Source organism: Erythrolamprus reginae, chromosome 9, assembly GCF_031021105.1.
Source record: "Erythrolamprus reginae isolate rEryReg1 chromosome 9, rEryReg1.hap1, whole genome shotgun sequence".
NCBI classification, from domain to species: domain Eukaryota; kingdom Metazoa; phylum Chordata; class Lepidosauria; order Squamata; family Dipsadidae; genus Erythrolamprus; species Erythrolamprus reginae.
Window position 1 is genome coordinate 55647313 of NC_091958.1, and position 18038 is coordinate 55665350.

Here is an 18038-nt window from a genome sequence, read left to right on the forward strand (position 1 = left end):
TTCTTCTGTTTCTTCTTCTTCTTCTTCTTCTTCTTCTTCTTCTTCTTCTTCTTCTTCTTCCTCCCCTTCTCCTCCTCCTTCTCCTCCTCCACCACCACCACCACCTTCTTCTTCTTCTTCTTCTTCTTCTTCTTCTTCTTCTTCTTCTTCTTCTTCTTCTTCCCCTTCTCCTCTACCATCACCTACTTCTTCTTTTCCTCCTCCTCCTCCTCCTCATCCTCCTCCTCCTCCTCCTCCTCCTCCTCCTCCTCCTCCTTCCTCTGTCAGCCCAGGAGCAACCCACTTCCTTCTTGTAGTGGAAACTACCCAGCCCCCTCCCCACACCCTCTATCTCGAAACAAAAAAAAATCTCCCAGGAAAACATTGGATTTCACACCTCTCTGCCGCTAAGTCAAAGCTGATAAAAACCAGCAGAGGCCAAAAAGATTAAAAACAGAGCAAATTACTCAAATCCATCATGAAAAACAAAAACCCCAAAGGCAAATTGTGAGCGGCTTTTGGCCCGGTATCTCATCCCTTTAATTCCCACCTCTTTTTGATTGAAATAAGTGGATAATTACCTTATCGGTGGGAATGCTGGCATCATAGCCACAGGTTGCACTGGGCACACCCTGCATAATGCTGAAAAAAATGTTATTGTCGATGTGCTTCAACGCCCACGTAAGGATGTGGCTGAAATCTGGAGGTTTTGGGGACGGTTCTTCTCTCTGTTTTGCATCCCTCTTGCTCCATCTTATTTGACCAGCCTTTCAGGGGTCAAAATAACGCCCAGCGTTAGACTGAAATCTTTCCCTGCAGCCCCGTGGCTAAGGCTGGGTGTCTCAGCCGCGAAACCCCTGGTGCAACTCCATCTACAACCTCCTTGGATGGACTCCCACCTGCAACAGGAGTATAAAAATATCCCGTCTCCTGCCTGACATGAGGATTGTCAGACGACACTGTGTTTTGTCAGAGGTAATATTACAATGAGAGAAAAGGGTCTGTAACCGTGGGAAAGGCCGATGTAAGCCATAATCAGTGTGTAATCACGGGTTTGCTAACTGTGCTGCAACCTGATTGGCTGAAACCTGTTGTGGTTAGCTCTGGCCCAGCTCCTGCCCCAAAGACTGTGGATGTGGGGGAGACATCCACATGCTGCAGGCCTGTTTTGCCCCCGGTGGAATCTGCTGATGAAGGTTCCTCTGACCAAGAAGACATGAGTGACAGGGAGGAGGAGAGTGGGGCAGACAGCTCAGAAGGAGATCAATTATCTAGCTCCTCCTTGGATTCGGAACAAGAGTTAATGATACAGCCACGCATGCGGAGAGCGATGCATAGGCAGCAACAACTGAGAGATTATTATCAAAGAAAAGGAGGCCACCTGTGGTTGGGTGGGGCTGTGGTCATTAGTGAGTTTGGCCATTGTGGAGGATTATCTGATCGTTGTGTTTCGTGACTGCTTTACTGACTTGGACCTTTCGTGTGCTGATTTTTCCCCGCTTTGAAACTAAACCAGGGCAAAGTGTGTTTCACTTTGTGAAAGAAGAAGGACTGTGAATTGCCTCCCAGCTGCAAGCTAAGTATCTCAGAACTGATAAGGGACTGGTACAAATTACCAGTTTGTTTGGAGACGAGGGCTCTTTGCTATACCAAAAGAGGGCTTAGGTTAAGGGAATCTTCATTCTAAAGAACATTATTTTGACTTTTCAAACGTGTGTGTGTCTTAAATTTGTACCTGTGAATTTGTGGGAGGAGTCTACCAGTGAGCCCGACAGAACATAACCTATATATGAAGAGCAACACCCTTGCATGGGTGCGGTTTTGTTATAGGGGTTTGTTATAGTGAGTGGTTTGTTCTAGTGCAGCGATGGCAAACCACTTTTTCCTCGGGTGCCGAAAGAGGGTGGGCCTGCACGAGTGCTCACACCCATAATTCAATGCCTGGGGAGGGCGAAAACAGCTTCCCCCACCCCCTGCAGGCCCCCTGGAGGCTGGAAATGGCCTGTTTCCCAACTTCTGGTGGGCCCAGTTGTTCTGCCGGGCTCTCTGATAGGAGCCTCCCGAAAATTCAAGGGTACAAATTTCAGAAACAAACACACATTTGAAAATTCAAAACAATGTTCTTTATCACAAAAGTCAAAATAAACAAAGCACTCTTTTTGTATTGCAAAGAGCACTCTTCCCAAAACAACCGGGTAGTCTGTACAATTTCCCTTAAGCAGTCATTAAGTACTTAGCTAGCAGCTGTGAAGAAACTTCACACCCCTTCTTCTTCCAACGAAGTGAGACACACACACACACACACACACACACACACACGTTGCTCTGCTTTGGTTTCAAAGGCGTGAAAAAGCAACAAAGTCCAGCACACAAGAAGGAGCTTATGAAAGGTAAGGAGGGTGGGGGCTATTCTAATCTCTGGGGGGAGTTGGTTCCAGAGGGCCGGGGCCACCACAGAGAAGGCTCTTCCCCTGGGTCCCGCCAGACGACATTGTTTAGTTGACGGGACCCGGAGAAGGCCCACTCTGTGGGTCCTAACTGGTCGCTGGGATTCGTGCGGCAGAAGGCAGTCGCGGAGATGATGTCCCCTCAGCCTTGGAGACTAGAAGAGTCCAGTTGGGTTGGGTTGGTTGGGATTAAACCAAGCGGTTTGAAAAAGGCGGGGGGGGGGGGAGAAGCAAATATCTAGACCCAGAGAAAGAGAGCCAGTTCAGAGATTCTATGGGATTGAATTTCCAAGCTGAGTTTGCAGATGGTCCACTGGAAAAAAAAAACTGGCTGAAATACTTGAAAGCAATTCAACCCAGAAGGTGAAAGCAACTCTGACACCAATTATGGACTTTTATTATCCAAGGCCAGGGAGTTGTCACCAATGCCACCTCCTCTACCACCTACTCTGAGAACAGTATTGTGATTAAGTCTTGGATATTCAACGGCAGGTGAGCTGAGAGGCCTCCCTTTTGTCTCTGGCTGTTGAAGGATGCAGGAACTTGAAGAATCTATAAACCCTGGTGTTGTGGTTAGCTTTGGCCCAGCTCCTGCCCCAAGGACTGTGGATGTAGGGGAGACATCCACATGCTGCAGGCCTGTTTTGCCCCTGGTGGAATCTGCTGATGAAGGCTCCTCTGACCAAGAAGACATGAGTGACAGGGAGGAGGAGAGTGTGGCAGACAGCTCAGAAGGAGATCAATTATCTCTCTCCTCCTTGGATTCAGAACAAGAGTTAATGATACAGCCACGCATGCGGAGAGCGATGTATAGGCAGCAACAACTGAGAGATTATTATGAAAGAAAATGAGGCCACCTGGGGTTGGGTGGGGCTGTGGTCATTAGTGGGGCTGCTATAAAGAGCAGCCTGTGGGTTTGGCCATTGTGGAGGATTATCTGATCCTTGTGTTTCGTGACTGCTTTGCTGACTTTGACCTTTTGTGTGCTGATTTTTCCCCGCTTTGAAACTAAACCAGGGCAAAGTGTGTTTCACTTTGTGAAAGAAGAAGGACTGTGAATTACCTCACAGCTGCAAGCTAAGTATCTCAGAACTGATAAGGGACGTGTACAAATTACCAGTTTGTTTGGAGACCAGTGCTCTTGGCTATACCAAAAGAGGGCTTGGTTTAAGTGAATTTTCATTATAAAGAACATTGTTTTGAATTTTCAAACGTGTGTGTGTCTGAAATTTGTACCTGTGCATTTTGGGGAGGATTCTACCAGAGAGCCCGACAGAACACTCTTGTTGGCCAGGTTACATTCTTAGCTCTGAAGTTCCAGGCCACGGGAGTTTATAACCAGGCAGAAATATCATCGCTGAAGGTTGGCAACCCAGGGTCTCCCAGGTGATCCTTTCTTCCCTATCAGCCAAGCCAAAACGAAACCATGACAACTGGTGCAGGTTTCATTCAGAAATCTTTAGGTCACCAAGCGGAAATGTAAGCCAAGTTGGGATGGGGGGAAAAAAAGCGATGGAGAAAAATATTTTCAGCTTGAGGGTTGTAAGGAGAGATTCTTGGGGGTCTCTGAGCTTGGTTGCTTTTTTGCAGATGTTTCCTGACCCAAACCAGCTGGAGGAGGAAGAGGAGGAGGAGGAGGAACTGTGGGTCCTTAGTGCTCTGAGCTTGGTTATTTTCTTGCAGATGTTTCATGACTCAGCTATGTAACATCATCAGTGCTAGAAAGGAACGAGTGTGCAAGGAGGAGGAAGAGGAGGAGGAGAAAGAAGAGGAGGAGGAGGGAGGAGGAAGAGGTGGAAGAGGAGGAAGAGGAAGAAGAAGAGGAGGAGAAAGAGGAGGAGGAAGAAGGAGGAGGAGGAGGAAGATGAGGAGGTAAAGGAGGAGGAGGAAGAGGAGGAGGAGGAGGAGGAGGAAGAGGAGGAGGAACAACTGTGGGTCCTTAGTGCTCTGAGCTTGGTTATTTTCTTGCAGATGTTTTGTTACCCAGCTACGTAACATCATCAGTGCTAGAAAGGAATAAGTGTGCAGGGAGGAGGAAGAGGAGGAGGAAGAAGAAGATGAGGAGGAGGAGGAATAGGAAGAAGAAGAGGAGGAGAAAGAGAAGGAGGAAGAGGAGGAGGAGGAGGAAGAAGAGGAGGAGGAAGAAGAAGAAGGAGGAAGAAGAGGAGGAGGAGGAGGAAGAGGAGGAGGAGGAAGAGGAAGAGGAGGAGGAAGAGGAGGAGGAGGAAGAAGAAGATGAGGAGGAGGAGGAAGAGGTGGAAGAAGAGGAGGAGGAGGAAGAAGACAAGTAGGAGGCAAAGGAAAAGGAGGAGGAAGAAGGAGGAAGAAGAGGAGAAGGAGGAGGAGGAAGAGGTGGAAGAAGAGGAGGAGGAGGAGGAGAAAAAGGAAAAGGAGGAGGAAGAAGAACAACTGTGGGCTCATTAGTGCTGTCCAGCTAACACCACCAGTGCTAGGAGAGCGTGAAGTTTGCGGAAAGGAGGTGTGGTGGGGGGGACGTGGCCCCCAATGCCAAAAGGCCTGAGGTGCAGTCAGAGAACCTGGCTGGAGAACCACCCCTGGACTTCCGCCCTGTCTCCCTGCCTCTAAGCCCCTCCGTGAAATCCAGGCCACAGAGTCGTAAGTGAGGGCAATTTGGGCAGGAGCAATTTCGTTTTCCGTGTGTGTGTGTGTGTGTGTGTGTGTGTTTGCAATGGACGCAGAGGGAACCTCGAAACAACACCGGCCTCCAATATTTGTGGGACCCCCAGGCAGCCCGGCATATGAGTTGTGGCTCAGCAAAACCCAGCCCTGCCATTCAAAGATTATTTATTTTCCTTCTCTCTTTCTCCCTCTCTCTCTCTTTATTTTATTTTGTTTTACATCCCGATTGCAGGAACAGCCAACATCTCCTGGATTTTATTTTTTATGGCCCTTTTGGAACAATGAGAAACAACCAGGAGACATAACAAAGGGAGAGTAATTTGGTAGTGAGCACATAAAGATGAAAGGGAAAGGTAGGAGATATTTTTTTTCTCTCCGACCAAAGTTCAGGCCAGTTTTTTTCCTTTTGTCATCTCCAAGCCCCCCCCCCCTGCGTCCTCTGATATTAAATTACTTGTGACCCCCTTCAACCAGCCTTAGGCATTTCGGGTCCTCTTTGAAGTTTATGAAAGGCGGAGAAGATGGACGGAGCGTCCAGGAGGAGGGGGAGAAAGAGGAGCTCTTTGCGAAAGGGTTGGGGGTCAGCGTTTAAGGCCCAGCAAATTTTCTGAGTGAGTTAAGGGTGGATGAATGGGCGGGTGGACGATGGTATGAAACGGTCAAAAATCCAAGCATGTTTGAAGAAGGGAGGGGAGAAATGCCAGTGCTTTAATCCTGAAGCTGAAAATGTTGGGAAGAGGAGGACGGGAGGAGGAAGAAGAAGAAGAGGAAGAGGAGGAGGAGGAAGAAAGAAGAAGAAGAAGAAGAAGAAGAGGAGGAGGAGGAAGGAAGAAGAAGGGGAGGAAGAGGAAGTGGAAGAGCAAGAAGAGGAGGAGGAGGAAGGGAGGGAGGAGGAAGAAGGAAGAAGAGAAAGAAGGGGAGGGAGGAGGAGGAAGAGGAAGAAGAGCTGCCCTGGCTCCTAATCAGTCTCCAGAAACAATTCAATGTGTTGATCACCTATAATGCCCTACGTGGCTTAGGGCCAGACTATCTTCAAGATTGCTTTCTACTGCATAGCTCCCAATGAGCAATATGGGCCCACACGGTTGGTCTCCTCTGGGTCCCGTCGGCTAAGCGGTGTGAGCTGGCGTGGTCCTGTGGCAGGGCCTTCTCTGTGGCAGCCCCGGCTCTCTGGAACCAGCTCCCTGCAGAGATCCGGACTGGCCCCAACCTACTGGCCTTCTGGAAAACTGTAAAGACCCAATTTTGGCAGCAAGCGTGGCGTCGTTAATGCATCATCTAGATCCAGCCACAAAAGACACACATGACTTTTTACAATTGTTCTTTTTACAAGTTGTTCTCTTTGTTATGAGCCACCCAAAGTCCTTAGGGAAGGACTGAATAAATACAAATGAATACCTACAAAATGAGATTGATCAAATTGAACGGGTCCAAAGATGGGCTACAAAAATGGTGGAAGGTCTTAAGCATAAAACGTATCAGGAAAGACTTCATGGACTCAATCTGTCTAGTCTGGAGGACAGAAGGGAAAGGGGGGACACGATCGAAACATTTAAATATGTGAAAGGGTTAAATAAGTTTCTGGAGAGAAGTGTTTTCAATAGGAAAGTGAACACAAGAACAAGGGGACACAATCCTGAAGTTAGTTGGAGGAAAGATCAAAGGCAACATGAGAAAATATTATTTTACTGAAAGAGTAGTAGATCCTTGGAACAAACTTCCAGCAGATGTGGTTGGTCAATCCACAGGAACTGAATTTAAACATGCCTGGGATAAACATATATCCATCCTAAGATAAAATACAGGAAATAGTATAAGGGCAGACTAGATGCACCAAGAGGTCTTTTTCTGCCGTCAATCTTCTATGTTTGTAGGTAAATCATAAAATTAAACCAATAAATTTTCCTGGAAGCCCCTTGGCTCTGATGCAAACTTCCCAAGGACGAAGGGGAAAAGAGGATGGAGGCGATAATCCAACAGGTTTAAAGCCTCTTGTCAGGGAGGGTTTTAAAAGTTGCTGGAGTTGGATGCTGGGACTAGAGAAAGCCATTTGTTTAGAGCAAGGATGACATCCAGTGGTGAACGGGTGGGTTTCTAACGGGTCCCAGCAGCCAGACGCTTCTCAAATTTGGGAGCAAGGCCAGGTTTTTTTATGGATCGAGGTGGCTATTGGGAGAATACACTGCATTAAGTTAATATTGATGTCAGGCCTTCTAAATATCTACTTGGGGTTATGTCCTGAAGTTTTCACTCCAGTCCGGCCAGGACCTCAAGAAGGCATTTACTGTATTTTATTTATTTTATTTATTTTATTTATTTTATTTATTTTATTTATTTCATTTATTTTATTTATTTTATTTATTTTATTTATTTTATTTATTTTATTTTATTTATTTTATTTATTTATTTTATTTTATATTTTATTATTTTATTTTTATTTTATTTTATTTTATTTTATTTTATTATTTTATTATATTTTATTTTATTTTATTTTATTTTATTTTATTTTATTTATTTATTTATTTATTTATTTATTTATTTATTTATTTATTATTTATTTATTTATTTTATTTTATTTTATTTTATTTTATTTATTTTATTTTATTTTATTTTATTTTATTTTATTTTATTTTATTTTATTTATTTTATTTTATTTTATTTTATTTTATTTTTTATTTTATTTTATTTTATTTATTATTTATTTATTTTATTAGATTTATATGCCACCCCTCTCCGTAGACTCGGGGCAGCTCACAACATACAGTAGAACAATTCACAACAAATCTAATAAATTTAAAAAACATTTTTTAAAACCCCATTATTAAACCAGACATACACACAGACATACCATACATAAATTGTATTGGCTCGGGGGAGGAGAGGGGAATGCCTCAATTCCCCCATGCCTGGCGGCAGAGGTGAGTTTTAAGGAGTTTACGGAAGGCAAGGAGGGTAGGGGCAGTTCTAATATCTGGGGGGGGCTGGTTCCAGAGAGTCGGGGCCGCCACAGAGAAGGCTCTTCCCCTGGGACCTGCCAAACGACATTGTTTAGTTGACGGGACCCGGAGAAGGCCAACTCTGTGGGATCTAATCGGTCGCTGGGATTCGTGCGGTAGAAGATGGTCCCGGAGATATTCTGGTCCGATGCGATGAAGGGCTTTGTAGGTCATAACGAACACTTTGAATAGTGACTGGAAACTGATCGGCAACCAATGCAGACTGCGGAGTGTTGGTGTAACATGGGCATACCTGGGGAAGCCCATGATTGCTCTCGCAGCTGCATTCTGCACGATCTGAAGTTTCCAAACACTCTTCAAAGGTAGCCCCATGTAGAGAGCATTACAGTAGTTGAACCTCGAGGTGATGAGGGCATGAGTGACTGTGAGCAGTGAGTCCCGGTCCAGGTAGGGCCGCAACTGGCGCACCAGGCGAACCTGGGCAAACGCCCCCTCACCACAGCCGAAAGATGGTTCTCTAATGTTAGCTGTATATATGCCATATGTGTAAATACATATTACACACAGGCACACAAAAATATACATTATCTGCTAAATAAACTGTGTGTACACACACACGAATGCACAGCTCTTCTAAAATTATACACATTCAACCTCATTTACTGCGATAGGAAAAAGATACCCAGAGCCCAGAAGGGGAAAAAAGAAAAAAGACCCTACCCCTAGGAGCCCATCACTGTAGAGGCCCATCCACTGCGGGACGCGGGCAGGCGATGCCCAGCGAAGAAACAGCCTCTGTTTCGGGCTTTGGCCTCCAGTGGAAGATGAAAACTTTGCCGGCTCAACGGATTCCCTAATTAAAAACGATCGCCGTAGAAAAGAGCTTGTCTTAAAACTAATGAGCCTTCGTGCAGCATCCTTTCAAAGGCGAGAAGAGGCCTTGCTCCGCCGCAGAGATCCTGGAACGGTTGAACCAAGCCGGCTTTTTGCTTCGGGCTTGTTGAGCCACAGAGACCTTCCCCGTCGAACGGAAAGTCCCACGATAGTCACAAATGTCTTCTTACAAATGTTCTTCTCCTGCTCCGTGGATTTGGTTTTTTCTTCTGAAGAAGAGAACGTAGAAACCTAGAAGATTGGCGGCAGGAAAAGACCTCCTGGTCCATCTAGTCTGCCCTTCTTCTATTTCCTGGATTTTATCTTAGGATGGATCTATGTTTATCCCAGGCATGTTTCAATTCAATTCCTGTGGATTGACCAACCATGTCTGCTGGAAGTTTGTTCCAAGCATCTACTACTCTTTCAGTAAAATAATATTTTCTCATGTTGCTTTTGATCTTTCCCCCAACTAACCTCAGATGGTGCCCCCTTGTTCTTGGGTTCACCTTCCTATTAAAAACACTTCCCTCCAGAACCTTATTTAACCCTTTCACATATTTAAATGTTTTGATCATGGTCCCCCTTTTCCCTTCTGTCCTCCAGACTATACAGATGGAGTTCATGAAGTCTTTCCTGATACGTTTTATGCTTAAGACCTTCCACCATTCTTGTAGCCCGTCTTTGGACCCCTTCAATTTTGTCAATATCTTTTTGTAGGTGAGGTCTCCAGATCTTTTGGTGCAAATTGGGTGCCCTGAAGTAAATTCATATGCTGCAATGTCCTGCCTGTCAACGACTACTTCAGCTTCAACCACAACAACACAAGAGCACACAACAGATTCCAGCTTAATATTAACCGCTCCAAACTCGACTGTAAAAAAATACGACTTTAGTAATCGAGTTGTCGAAGCGTGGAACTCATTACCGGACTCCGTAATATCATCCCCTAACCCCCAACATTTTACCCTTAGACTGTCCGCAGTTGACCTCTCCAGATTCCTAAGAGGTCAGTAAGGGGCATGCATAAGTGCACTAGAGTGCCTTCCGTCCCCTGTCCTATTGTCTCTCCTATATCTCAGATATCTTTTCTTCTATTCTTTCACTGGTATATTTTATTCCTACAGGATTTTTTATTCCTGTATATCTTCTCTTATATACTTTCTTTGATATACAGTATTTTGCTACGAGTATATCCTCTATAACCTTCATTGTGTATTGGACTAACTAACTAACTGACTAATCAACCAACCAACCAACTAACTAACTAACTAACAACAACAATCAACTTTATTTGATTAGTCAATCGACCATATCAAAGCAAAAACAAGGACCACATCACTAACTAACTAACTCAGTAACTAACTAACTCAGTAACTAACTAACTAACTCAGTAACTAACTAACTAACTCAGTAACTAACTAACTAACTCAATAACTAACTCAGTAACTAACTAACTAACTCAGTAACTAACTAACTCAGTAACTAACTAACTAACTAACTAACTAACTAACTAACTAACTAACTAAATAAATAAATAAATAAATAAATAAATTTATTTCACTACCCCACTACCAAAGAGGCAAACCCTGAACCGAAGCCACGCTGGTGTAAATGGGTCAGCCTTGAAAGGTACCAACAGATTTTTTGACCGCCTGCCAACCGCTTCGCCGTGCTCAGACATGATTAAATAGGGTCTCCCGAGGTCTCTGGGTGGCCAGTCAATTTAGCAAGCATCCATCGGTGTTATCCATCCTTTTTCGAGCGAAGACCTTTGCCGCTCTCTCTCCAGAGGCTGAAAGGGAAGCAAACAAGCAAGAACGAAGAGCTTGGGAGACATAATTCCGGATAAATAAATTATGGCCTGGGAGCCGGTGGGACATCCTCGTTCGGGGAAGCTCTATTATTGCAGGGAACATCTACATCGTCCCCAGCACCCTGACTGCCCAGGACGCCTGTAAAGTTAATTTAAGGGGGTGGCTATTGAATCGAGCCCTGACCGGCAAACAGCTCCCACGCCGAGCGGGCACTTAGCCCGATGCTCAGGTCAACTGCTCTCGGTGGAAGACTTCTCTCGCAAGGGGCTAAGCGGGGAGTCCGTCTCCTCTGGTTTTGTCGCGTTGTGGTTGCTGTGTTGTTCTGTTTTCTTGGCTCGGTGCCTTCAGCCCGGCAGGCCAGGAGGGGATCTCTTGCAAATAGGGGCTATACCTGCAGCTACCTGGAGAGAGACAGGTGTGTGTTCTTCCTTTCCAGGTGTTTTGAACCTGGTCCTTTTAGAGAATTCTTCGTTGGCCGAGTGTGATTGGACACACAAGGAATTTGTCTTTGGTGCAGATGCTCTCGGGGTACATAAAATAATACTGTATATATATTAGAATAGAAGAGAATAGAAGAGAACAGAACAGAATATTCTGGCTTTCTAGCTGCCACCTCCTACAAATCAACCTTTCTTTTGTTCTTCCTTCCTTCCTTCCTTTCTTTCTTTCTTTCTTTCTTTCTCCCTTCCTTTCTCCATCCCTCCCTCTTTTCCTTCCTTCTTCCCTTCCTTCCTTTCTTTCTCCCTCCCTCTTTTCCTTCCTTCCTTCCTTTCTCCCTCTCTCCCTCCCTCTCTTCCTTTCTTCTTTTCTTTCTCCCTCCCTTCTCTTTCCTTCCTTCCTTTCTCTTTTTCCTTCCTTCCTTCTTTCCTTCCTTCCTTTCTCCTTCCCTCCCTCTTTTCCTTCCTTCCTTCCTCCCTCTCCCCCTCCCTCTCCTCCTTCCTTCCTTCTTTTCTTTCTCCCCCCTCCCTTCTCTTTCCTTCCTTCCTTCCTTTCTCTTTTTCCTTCCTGCCTTCCCTCCTCCAAATATTTTCATACCAGCCTTCATTCCTACAGATACCCTTTGGGTCTTTTTCCTTCCTTCCTTCCCTCTCCTGATGCCCAGCCCACCACCAATCTGAGCAATTAGGGCCTATCAAGAAATGCAAGGGGAAAACAATCTCCCTTCCAGGCCTCTGATGTGAGTCAAAATAATTGCATCCCAAAGACCATTTCCCGGGCTGACTCACGTTGCTTCACCAAACACACTCGGCTAATTGCTCTGTGCTGCTGGCATTATCTTTATTTATCATTATTTATTGGGCAGGGGGTCTAATATGTGCTCCCTGCAATCTAACAAGAAGGAAAGAAGCAGAGCCTCCATTTCCTCGTTGCAGGGGGAGAAGGAAAGATGGCCAACAGGAGACCCACTCCTGTCCCGGGGTCCCTGCAGCGAGGGCAGTCAAGGGTCTCCAGCAAACCACGAGCCGAAGATGAATAAATCCACCCCACAACAAAACAAACATTTTTTTAATTTGTACTTCAACATTTCTCCAAGCCGTGTTATGAAATGAATAGACTTACTTTAAAGCTTTTAAAGATAAAGAAGATTTGGAATATTACAAAATCTGGGGGGAAATTTTTATGAATGGATGGAAGTTAAAAATAATTAAAGCATATGAATATATTATTTTTGGAAGTGAAGTAAAAGAATGAGAAAATAGAGGGTAGGCACCCAGATGATGGAAAAAAAGAAAGAAACGGTGGCAGCCCTCGATGCTAATGTAACACATATCTAAGATAGTTGATAGTTGATATTATTTTATATGGGGAAACTATTTTCACTAGGCAATCAGCTTAAATGTTGGAGTGAGAGGAATTTCTTCTATTTAATGTATATAATAAATAATGATGAATATGGGATTTATAGAAGATACTGAAGATATATTTGGGGTTTTTTGTTGTTGTTGCTGTTGTTTGATGATAATAATAATAATAATAATAATAAGAAGAAGAAGAAGAAGAACAACAACAACAACAACAACAACAACAACAACAACAGAGTTGGAAGGACAAATAGTTATCCAACATAAGAAGGTCTTAAGCATAAAACTGATCAGGAAAGACTTCATGAACTCCATCTGCAGAGTCTGGAGGACAGAAGGAAAAGGGGGGACATGATCGAAGCATTTAAATATGTTAAAGGGTTAAATAAGGTTCAGGAGGGAAGTGTTTTTAATAGGAAAGTGAACCCAAGAACAAGGGGACACAATCTGAGGTTAGTTGGGGGAAAGATCAAAAGCAACGTGAGAAAATATTATTTGACTGATGCTTGGAACAGACTAGATGGACCAGGAGGTCTTTTCCTGCCGTCAATCTTCTATGTTTCTATTTTAACATCTGCTTTAAAACTTCCAGTGTTGGGGCATCCACAACTTGTTTTTTGTCTTTTTAATGTATATTTAATAAAGAGTATATTTAATAAAGAGTATTTAAAAAAAGAAATGTTCATTCCAGCCGAGGGTAGACAGCCCTTCCTTAGCAAAACTGACGGCTGCATATATACCGTATATATGTGTGTGATTTGACACAAAAATATGTAACCCTTTCCTGGAGCAGAGCTCAAGGGATTGGATACTGTAGCCTAGAGGATAATTCTCTGCCTTACAAGGCAAAGGTTGCAGGTTCAAGTCCCAGTGGGTATGACTAGCTGATGAGGCCAAAATAAGGCCGAAATAGAGTTATCCTAGTCTCCCTTAATTTTCAAATTCAGCAAAAAAACATGTGACATATATAATATATATATAATATACATGCATATAAATATATATTACCCTTTCAGGCCATTTTTAAACCATATTTATTTGGCTTCCCCTCTCCTTGTCTCTGTAAATTGGGCCGCAAAAGTCTTTTAAACTCCACACCGGGGAGAAAGCAGAACAGGTGCAAACCTCTCACCGCTTCCTCGTTTCATGCCATCCTGGATATTATTATCATCATGCGCCAAGCACGGCTTATTACTATTAATTAGGTTTGCAAATGAGAAATCCCTTCCTGGGCCCGGCTAAGCCAGCATGCAAAAAACGGATAAGGTACATTGGAGAGCATCTGGCTCCGGCGACGATAAGCAAGAAGTTGTCAGCAATTTAGAAGGAACCGCGGTGGAGAAGAGCGAGCGGCGTCCTTAGCAAGCACTTCGCAACTTTTTGTACCTTGCCAGTCACGTCGATGGATAATTGCTGCCCCGCTGGGTGATGGAAAATGCCCAGCGAGTCCATGCACGGGTTTATCCTTAGTTGCAAACCCTCTTCCGCTTTGGAATGTGCCACAGGAGCAGAAAGCTGGAGGATCTGAGTTGATTTTGAAGGATCAAGTTTCTAGACCTTATGGGTGAGCGGGGAACAAAATGGGAAGGGGGGGGGCATTCTTGATTCCACTCTGTGTTCAAGATTCAATTTGGGAAGAGTTGTTTAGGGAGTACCCCAAGGGTCTGTTTTAGGCCCAGTACTCTTCAACATCTTCATCAATGACTTGGACTTATTATCCATCTATTTATCTACCTATCTATCATCCATCCGTCCACCCAATCTATCATCCATCCATCCATCCATCCACCTATCTGTCATCCATCCATTCATCATCCATCTATCTACCTATCATCCATCCATCGATCCATCCATCCACCTATCTATCTATCATCCCTCCATCTTCACTCTTTCTCCAAGAATGCCCTATTGAAGCTTATTCGTCCTCCTCTACCCCTTCCCTACCCTCACAGCTCTCCTACCGAAAAACGTATGGAAACCTCTGAGTTTGGCTCAATTCCTTTTAATCACCCCAAGATAATACAAAAACAACCACCCCATCCCCAAAGAAGGATCTTGTTCCTACATAGATCACACTGAAACATCAGGGCACCTTTTCTGCCTAAGTTAACACAGAAAAATAGAAACATAGAAGATTGACGGCAGAAAAAGACCTCATGGTCCATCTAGTTTGCCCTTATTTATTTATTGGATTTGTATGCCGCCCCTCTCCATGGACTTATACTATTTCCTGTATTTTATCTTAGGATAGATCTATGTTTACCCCAGGTATGTTTCAATTCAGTTACTGTGCATTTACCAACCACGTCTGCTGGAAGTTTGTTCCAAGCATCTACAACCCTTTCAGTCAAATAATATTTTCTCATGTTGCTTTTGATCTTTCCCACAACTAACTTCATTTAACCCAGTTAACATTTCCATTGGTTTCTTCCCTCGCCCAGAGTCACTGAGGACTAGCCGAATGCTTTCCTTCACGTCCGCCCTCCCAAGGAATCGTTAGAGAAGTTTTCTTCAGAGCCTCAAGACTCTGCAAACTTGCAAACGGCCCCGACACTTGGGGAAACCAATTTGGGATTTGGAGGAGTTAAGAACCACGGCGAAGAATATTAACGTTCTTTATCTTCCTTGGTTTTTTGGCGGGCGTTGTGGGGCGATGCCACGAGTGAGCCTGTGTGCATGAGAAATGAAATTATGGCAATTTACACAACTGTTGCGGGCAGGGGGGGGAGGCGAAAACACATTAAACAAGTTCGTCGGGTCCCCAATGTGTGTGCGATGTTGTGGAGCTCCAGAGGGACTGCAGACAAAAACAGGGGGGGGGGGAAGTGATGTTTCCCCTTCGCTCGCTCTCCTGCAGGCCTTTGACTGATGCATCTACCCACAATTTCATACTTTTCTTCCTCTGGAGGTTTTTATTTTATTTTATTTTATTTTTGTTCTTCCACACTTTGATTCTCTTTTAATGAACCCTTTGATTAAATAAAAATGACATAAACTGATTTTTAATATAGAAGCAAGCCAGGGGAAAGAAGGACAAGGGATTTCTGGAAATATAATAATAATATATATATATAATAGAATAACAGAGTTGGAAGGGACCTTGGAAGTCTTCTAGTCCAACCCCCTGCTTAGGCAGGAGACCCTACATGACTTCAGGCAGATGGTTATCCAGCATCTACTTAAAAACCTCCAGTGTTGGAGCATTCACAACTTCTGGAGGCAACGTCTGTTCCACCGATCAACCGTTCTGATTGTCAGGAAATTTCTCCTTAGTTCTAAGTTGCTTCTCTCCTTGTTTAGTTTCCACCCATTGCTTCTTGTTCTGCACTCAGGTGCTTTGGAGAATAGCTGGACTCCTTCTTCTTTGTGGCAACCCCTGAGATATTGGAAGGCTGCTCTCATGTCTCCCCTGGTCCTTCTTTTCATCAAACTAGCCATGTCCAGTTCCTGCAACCCTTCTTCATATGTTTTAGCCTCTGGTCCCCTAATCCTCTTTGTGGCTCTTCTCTGAACTCTTTCTAGAGTCTCAACATCCTTTTTGCATCGTGGCAACCAAAACTGAATGCCGTATTGCAAGTGTGGCCTCAGCAAGGCCTTATAAAATGGTATTAACCATGTGATCTTGATTCCACGGATTAATTGTTCTGACTGTCAGGAAATATCTCCTTAGTTCTAATTTACCTTTCTCCTTGTTTAAGCTCTTTCATTGTTACTCTCAGCAAAGAAGGTTTTCCAAGCCCTAAGTCTTTGCAGGGTTTTTTCCATTGCTCTATTTGCTATGAATGTTTCTTTCCAGGTGCTGATGATGTTCCCAGCTCTTACTGGCTTGCAAGCTCTTTCATTGTTACTCTCTGCGAAGAATGTTTTCCAAGCCTTAAGTCTTTGCAGGGTTTTTTCCCCATTGTTCTATTTGCTATGAATGTTTCTTTCCAGGTGCTGATGATGTTCCCAGCTCTTACTGGCTTGCAAGCTCTTTCATTGTTACTCTCTCAGAATAAAGTTTTTTTAAAGCCCTTAACCAGGGGATAAAATAATGTGCTGAAGTTGACCAGACTAAGGACGGTAACCAGATAAATACCTGGTAAGCAGATTCTTTTCCCTACTGTCCTCCCCAAAAACTAAGGTGCCTCTTATACTCTGAAAAATATGGCATATGCAGCCCAATTCCATGGGACTCAAATCCAAACAATCCCCCATTTAAGGCCACTCGAAGGGGCATTTTAAGCCATGTCTAAAGTCAATTCTGCAGCCATCCAAAGAATTGACCCCAAATCACTGCTAGAGACGCTGAGACATCAGTAGGCGAATCCTAACCTCAGTTCGTGGGCGGTGGCTGGGGACTAAGGCGGCATTTTTCTCGAATAACCAGCCATGTAGAAAGAAGTGGTACTTGATATCTCTCCCCCAAACCAAATTGGCTGTCCAGGGCAATGCTTTTAGCACAGTTGAACATGGTCTGCTGCTCCTTCTGCAGCCACAGTTCGGGGGTCTTAAAGTAGCCAACCGTGGTTTAATTCAAGATTCTGTGCCAAGCTATTCCCAGTACTGATGTTCTGATCCAGTTCCCCAAACACGACAAGCCCAATGTAGTTGAAGCGTTGATTCAATCAATGGTTCCTTTATTAGGAGCCCCTGCAAAAAAATCTGTTATTTCCTCTGTTCTGTTCTGTTCTATTCTATTCTATTCTATATTCTATTCCATTCCATTCTACTATATTATTTTCTTTCCTCTATTCTATTTTTCCTCTATTCTATTTCATATTCTGTATTCTATTCTATTCTATTTCTCTATTTCTCTCACTCTCTTTCTCTCACTCTCTCTCTCATTCTTTCTTTCTTTCTTTCTCTCTCTTTTTTCTTTTTCTTTTATGTACGCTGAGAGCATCTGCACCAAAGACAAATTCCTTGTGTGTCCAATCACACTTGGCCAAGAAAGAATTTTATTCTGTTCTGTTCTGTTCTATATTCCATTCCATTCCATTCTATTGTATTCTTTCCTCTATTATATTCTTCTATTCTATTCCATATTCCATATTCTATTCTTTCCTCTATTCTATTCTATATTCTGTATTTTATTCTATTTTCTTCTATTCTATTATGTTCTGTTTTATTGCATTCCATTCCATTCCACTCCATTCTATTCTATTGGATTTTTAATTCATATTCTTTTCCTAATTCCTATCCTATCCTCTATGCCCTATTCTATTATCTTTCAAGAGCTTCTCCCGCCCCACATCCACCCATCTTAAAGTTTGGAAAACAGTGATCTCGAACAATTACCACTTTAATTCTTATCTTGAACAGCGAAGAGCTATTTCCAAGGGGGAAAAAACAGCCCCTTTGCAATATTTTGTTCAGAGAGGGGGGGGGAGGAGAAAGAACTATTTCCAATATGCAGCTGTGATGTGATGTTCCGAGCGGAGCCCAAAGAACCATTTCTCACACCCGGGAAGTTAATGACTGATCTGCAGCACACGTTTACAATTTAATTGAAATATGGCAGGCAAAAAACGGTAGGGTGAT